Below are 7500 nucleotides of genomic sequence, written 5' to 3' on the forward strand. Positions count from 1 at the left end.
GCATCAAAATCTTTTGGATGCCAGCTTGTTTTCTCTTTTTCTTACACACATTCTCTTCCCCTCCTTAAGACTGACACCAGTCAATTTCAGCAGCCACACTGAATAGAAATTATTAATTAGTCAGCTGGTAGAGCGGAGGACTGTAGAGATGATTGGTGTAGAAATCCTTAGGTCGCTGGTTCAATTCCGGCTCGAAGGAGTTGTTTTTATTTTTTGCTCAGATGGCAATATTTGGCAATTTACAAACTCAAAATATACAGAGTATAAAGCATTCTCTAAGTCTGGGGTAGCCAACTCCAGTCCTCGAGAGCTACCAACAGTTAATGTTTTCCAGCTCACCTCACAGAATCACAAGTGAAGTAATTAGCTCCACCTGTGGATCTTTTAAAATGTGTTAGTGAGTAATGAGTGCACCTGTGCAGCAGCTAGGTTGTCTGGAAGATGGGAACTGTTGGTAGCTCTCGAGGACTGGAGTTGGCTACTGAGAGACATAAGCAGTGGTTGTGGCAAAGTGATTTTTGTAAAAATGTTTTTGTAAATATGATTTTAAAGTTTGAAGCCTGAAAACGTAAGCTTTTTGTTGCAAAATTGCATTTTATGTCGAAAAATATTATCTTCCACAATGCCGAAACCCGGGATCGAACCAGGTACCTTTAGATCTTCAATTTCTCAGTGCAGGCAGCTCAATCCATAGACAATCTATTGTGAAAATACAGCAAGGCTTAAGCAGTAGTCGTGGCCGATTGGTTAAGGCGATGGACTAGAAATCCATGTTTGTTAGCGCATCAAAATCTTTGGGATGCCAGCTTGTTTTCTCTTTTTCTTACACACATTCTCTTCCCCTCCTTAAGACTGACACCAGTCAATTTCAGCAGCCACACTGAATAGAAATTATTTTTTTTTTTTTTAAATGATTTTTATTAAAGTTTTTGAACAGACATAATATAGAAACAGTAAGCAGGTTAATGTTTGTTACATATTATGACAATTTTTGCATCGAAATTGCTATGTTAACTATTATATTATGTTAACCAATGTGTTATATTCTGTTATATCCAAACATCTATCTATAACCAAAAACCAAGAATAATGTCCAAGAATAAAGTTTTTATCCTTCCTTATAATCCTTGAGTCCTCTTATTTTCAGACTATATTAGAACAATGGCTAAGACTCGTGTTGTCAATTATGCTTGGAAGATATCTAACCTGATATATAGAAGAATGTAAAATTAAGTAACAAACATTTCTAACATTCTATACATTTAGATATAAAGACATTACTGGGGAGACAAAGGAAAAATACATCAGGGAGTATGAGGTAAAATGGAGGGATGGAAGGGAGGATAGGGGGGGGGGGGGGAGGGGGGGGGGGATCTCAGCCTATCCAGACTCACAATCCAATTGCATAAATAACATTTAAGTATTCCAATTTCTGTTATTCCTATGTTTTAGATCAGCATTACACATAATATAGTACCAGCGAGAGAGGCTAGACAATAGCTTCCTAAATTCAACATTGAAGACATCAATTTAAATCAGGGATGTTGGGCGGTATCCTGTTCTCAAAAACGGAAGAGATATGTTCTCTTTCTTGAACATCTAGTGTGTTGATGAAAGTTGACCATTTTTGATAAAAGGATCTCGCACCATTCAACAAATCTATTCTAGCGTAACGTCTTTCAAAAAACAATATTTGTAAAAGCTTTTGTTTGAGTTGCTTCACAGTAGGTGCAGATTTTTTGGTCCAGTTTATTAAGATACACTTTCTTGCTGTTGTAAGTATCATTATAAGTAAGGATAGTTTCTGTTTATTGAAGGCCTGTAAGGGCCAGGGTTGATATGATATTCCCATATAGACGGCTACATTTGGGGTGAAGTTAGTATGGAACATGTTATTTATAAATTGCAAAACTTTGTTCCAATATATTCTTAGTTTATAACAGTCCCACATACAATGTGGGAAGTCGGCATTGTTTTTTCTGCATTTAATACATTGTCCAGTTTCTTCTGGAACCATGTGTTTTCATCTGGACGGTGTGATGTAGGCCCTATGTAGGGTTCTCACATAGACCTCTTGTAGGTACATCGACTTTAAAGATTTAGCGTTTATTTCATGTGATTCTACCATTGCTGTCACATGTAGCAATTCTGGTATATCATTGTTCCATTTTGACCACAATTTTTTCCACTGTGGGTCATTGTCTAAATCTGAGGTCAATAAAATACTATATAAAAATTTTACCTTGTACGGTTTAACTGTAATATACTTTAATAAAGAGTCCAGATTTGTGATTTGGGTTATAAGGGTTATAGTGTTAGTAGTCTTTTTTGGTAATTTTAAAGATTGTAGGTAGTGTCTTGTTTGTAAAAACATGAAAAAATGTGAATTAGGTAAGCTATACTTTGAGGCCAAGTATTCGAATGAGTGTATATTGCCTCCTGGATCAAACATTTTGGACGAATTGTCCAAACCTTTTTCTTTCCAAGTTGTATATCCTGAGTTCAAAAGGGAGGGAGGGAAAAGTGGGTTTCCCCATAGCGGGACATGTGATGTAAGGAGCGGTTTTCTACCTGATTTTTTATTTATTTTTGTCCAAGCCACACAAGTATCATGGAAGAGTATATGGGATTTTATTTTTTTTGGAATCATGGGTGTGTTCGACTGGATAAGTGCACTAGGGGAATAAGGAGAGAATATGGCACATTCTAATTTATAATCCGTATAGATAGACTGCGCTAGTATCCAGTCTGCTAAGTATCTGTAGTGTACAGCCAATGAATAAGCAAGTAGATCAGGGTAGCCCAGTCCACCTTGGGATTTCAATGTTTTAAGCTTACTTTTGGCTATCCTGGCTCTTTTATTTTGCCAAATGAATTTTAAAAATAGCGAATCTAACTTTGCAATATCTAATGGGGTTATCGTAATTGGCAACATTTGCATATTGTAGAAGATTTTTGGAAAAATAATTGACTGTATTATGGCCAGTCTTCCAAGAAGAGAGATTGGTAAGTCTCTCCAAGCTTCTAATTTGGTGGCAATTTTAGAGATAACAGGAGAGAAATTTAAAACGTATAACTTGGAGAGATCAGCAGGGATTTGTACTCCAAGATATTTAAAGTGAGAAGAATTTACTACAAATGGTATATCTGGGTTATTGTGGAAGTATTGGTTTGCTGGTCCTAGGGGTAAAATCTCTGACTTGGTTAAATTTACTTTATAACCCGAAAGAGCACCGAAAGAGCGAATGAGGTGCAGCAGCGCAGGTAGAGATTGGGAGGGTTTGGTGATAAATATAAGCGTATCATCCGCAAATAATGCGATTTTTAGTTCTTCTTTTCCTATTCGGATACCTTGAATTAAAGGGGATATTCTTATTGCGATAGCAAAGGGCTCGATAGCTAACGCGAAGAGGAGGGGGGAGAGAGGACACCCTTGTCTAGTTCCTCTGGCCAATAAAAAGGGGGATGAAATTGTTCCATTACAAGCAATTGTAGAAATTGGGGATGTGTATATTGTACGGATTATATTAACAAACAACACTGGGAATCCAAATCTTTGTAAAGTTTTAAAAAGATGGGGCCATAGTACCATATCAAAGGCCTTCTCGGCGTCCAACGTCAATACCGCACCAGACGCCGAGGAGGCCAATGTATCCCCATTCAGTTGTTGTATTGCAGCCAGGACTCTTCTGACATTTACAACTGAATGTCTTCCTGCTATGAAACCAGTCTGGTTTTCATGTATTATAAAGGGTAAAATAGGGGCCAGCCTTTCTGCTATAATTTTAGTGAAAATTTTATAGTCGACGTTGAGTAACGAAATAGGCCTATATGAACTTGTTAGATTTAGGGGTCTACCTGTTTTTGGGATTACTTTTATAGTTGCATCGGAGAAGTGTTGGGGTAAAGATCCACTTTGTATAATTTCGTTAAAACACTTTGTCAGGGGTTCTGCAATTTGTTGGGACATGGCTTTATAAAATTCGTTCGTAAACCCATCCGGGCCCGGGGCCTTAGCGAGTTTTAATTTTCCTATTGTCTTCAAAACTTCCTCCTTAGTGATAGGATGTACTAGGCCATCTATTAAATGTTTAGGGACTTGCGGCATTGGAATAAAGTCCCAGTAATCTACTGGGTCTTTTAATTGGGGTTCGGGCCTATGAGTAGCTGGTTCCACTCGCTCCTTCGGAAGCTCCTCGGGTGAAGAGTATAGTTTTGAATAGTATTCTCTAAATCTCTCGGCTATTTCAACATTATCTTTTGTCAATGATCCATTGTCTTTTAGTAACGGTTGGACGGTATTTTGAGTTCTAGAGCCCTGCAGTAAATTAGTCAAAAGCTTACCCACTCTATTTCCAAATTTATAGAATTTTGCATTTACATTAAATAGGTATTTATCACCTTGAAGTTGAAGGTACTCATCATATTTGGTTTTGGATGTTAGGTACTTGGATTTATTTTCCAATGTAGGGGAAAGTTTAAAATTCTGGAAGTCCAGTGTTAATTTAGATTGTAGATCTCTATACTCACTGTTTTGTTTTTTCTTTAATCTAGACACATGTGCCAGCACCTCTCCTCTAATTACAGCTTTCGCTGCTTGCCAGAAAATTTTTGGGTGTTCATTTTCATATTGTGTGTTATCATTAGCATAATTTGTCCAGGATTGTGCCAATTTATCTTTAAGTGCTTTGGACTGGGTAAGGTGGGAAGGGAATCTCCATTGAGGTGTATTTTTATCTTTTTGAATTAAAACTATATGGATGGTAACCAGGCCATGGTCAGATAATGTCGGGGGGAAAATTTGTGCTGCAGTCAAGTTTGGAAGGAGTGGTTCAGGGATTAATATATAGTCCAGTCTCGACCATGTCTTGTGTGTCAGGGACAAACATGTATAATCCAATTCAATTGGATTAAGTGTTCTCCATGTATCAATCAGGTTAAAACATTTGGCTAAATATGGGACTCCGATTTTAGGGAGAGTGATCGGGTTTTTTGGTGGGGGAGTGCGATCCATTACAACCGATGACAACAGGTTTAAGTCTCCACACAGTATAAGAGATTTGGGATCATAGTTATATAGTTTGGCTATAATATTTGTAAAAAAGGATCTCTTATACTGTGTTGGGGCATACATGTTACATATAGTGAGAACTTTGTCATAAACTTCTATAGTTACTATGGTGTATCTGCCAGCTGGATCCGCCTCCTCCTTCAAGACTTTTATGTTAATTTGTTTTTTAGCCAGAATGACTACTCCAGAAGATTTGGAATTTAAATAAGCCGAGCCTAGCACTTCCCAGTTCATTATTCCTAATTTTTTAATCTCAGGAGGGAGGAGGTGCGTTTCCTGAAGACAGATTAAGTCTATTTTTTGTTTGCTCAGGTATGTTAGTAATTTGCGCCTCTTTGCTGGTGTGTGAATACCTCTTATATTTAATGATCCTATAAGAAGTGACATGCTATCATCAAAACAGATAGTATACAATAAAATGTGGCGCTGGCATGGGCTAGGTTAAGGGAAGAGACACAAGGGAAGAGAGACAAAGGTAAGACAAAAAGGGCAAAAAAGACAAACATCATATTAATACTAATGTAATTATTACTCAAACAGTGTTGGTATAGTAAGAAGTATCTAGATTTCTGAACCTAGACTCTTTGTTCTAAACCATAACTACAACAATGCTATATTAACTGATATATTTGGCATCCGCCTGCCGATTACCTCCTAACTATAGTGCTCTGAAAATGGCTCAGAGGTCACTGTATTTCTAAATCCTTTTACAAGGTTTGACTAACTAGCTAGCTAGCTGGTTTAGCTAATTTAGAGTAACCTTATGCTGAATAGGATAGTATGAAAAAGAAATATATTAAGGTTACGGATCAGTCAGGGATTGGTAAGTCCGTGATGTTCCTTGAGTCATGGTCATTTTCAAGTTTGTCTGCAAATTTCTTCGCTTCTTCCGGAGACGTGAAATCTTTGTATCCTGTTGAAGTGAAAATTCTTAGACGTGCTGGGTACATCATATAAAATTTTGTATTGGACTTTACCAGGTCAGAGCAAACTGGATTAAAGGATCTGCGGGTTTTTGATAGTTCCAGTGAAAAATCCTGGTAAAGTCGAATTGTGTGTGATTCCCAAGTTAAAGGGTTGATTTTTCTTGAAGCCGCCCAAAGTAGTTGTTTATGTAAAAAATTCAGTACTTTGAGGATCACTACTCTGGGTTTTGCTGTGGGTTGAGATTGAAGTGTTCCCATTCTATGGACTCTCTCCACTACTAGATCTGCGCATTCATTTTCCACTTTTAGTAGTTTCGGTAGAGTGTTTCTCACGAAATATTCTAACTGAGTGCCCTTGAGGGTTTCGGGTAGGCCTGTTATCCTGAGATTGCATCTCCTTGCTCTGTTTTCGATGTTTTCAACAGAGTCGTTGAGGCGCTTATTTTCAGCTTGTAATGATTTCACAGACTTTTGCAGTGTAACAATGTGATCTGAGTTATCACTTATTCTTGTTTCTGCTGTGTTAACCCGACAGTTCAGAACATGGATCTGTTCTGTGATATCAGTTACTGCTTTTTGGAGGAGTGGGGCCATAGTATTATGAATAGCCTCGACTATGTCTGAGTATGAAAGTGACGATGAGCCTGTTGTAGACGTTTGGGAAGGCATCTCTGGGGATTGTGCCCCTATAGGTTTCTTCGCAAGTGGTGTGTCTTGGGCATTATCTGGGTTCGGGGCAAGGGAATGCTCTCCCCGTCTCTTCTCCTGTCTCTGCGGTTGTGGAGACTGCAGGTTTTGATGTTGGCTCTTAATAGGAGGTGGCGGGGATTTAAATTTGTCCATTATACTTGGTTGATGTCTGGGAGATCTAGAGCGGGACTTCCTTGGATTAGGCAGCTTGCAGGGTATAAGGACGGTATTTAGGCGACGGTGTTGGTTAAATGATTTGTTTATTCCAGTCTGTCTATGAGACTGATCTCTTAGTTAGTAAGCAGAGGTTGAATAGCTATGGTTTTATTCGTGTAGATTACATGAGTCTGAAAGCTCAACTTTCTGAGTCAGAAAAGAATGTTCAATAGCCAACTAAGTTTTTCCAGTTATTAAACTCAAGTATTTGTATCAATATGTGTGGTGGATAACTTGAGGTATGCACCAGAAACAGTGTAGGGAACAGAAATCGCGTATAACGCGGCTCACCCTCCAAAATGGCGTCTGGAGCGAGGTGTCAGTATATTCAGGCTGACGGAGAATTTTGCGTCTCAGCGTGGGTGTCTCTTCATGCGGGTTTATCAGTGCAGCGCTTCGTTACCTTCTTTTGTCCTCTACCGCTCCAGGCACTGTGCTTGATGATATGTCAGTGCCGAGCGGGAGTCAGTGATCTCCGCGTCAGGTAAGAAGATGGCGGCGCCAGTCCTTCTCCGTCCTCTCCGTGCGCCGGCCAAGCGGGAGTAGGGTGAGTTATAACGGAGGTCTCTCTCTGTAGTCTGGGTGCTGGGGGGATCA

This window comes from Crinia signifera, chromosome 3, assembly GCF_055691185.1.
Source record: "Crinia signifera chromosome 3, ASM5569118v1, whole genome shotgun sequence".
NCBI lineage: Eukaryota > Metazoa > Chordata > Amphibia > Anura > Myobatrachidae > Crinia > Crinia signifera.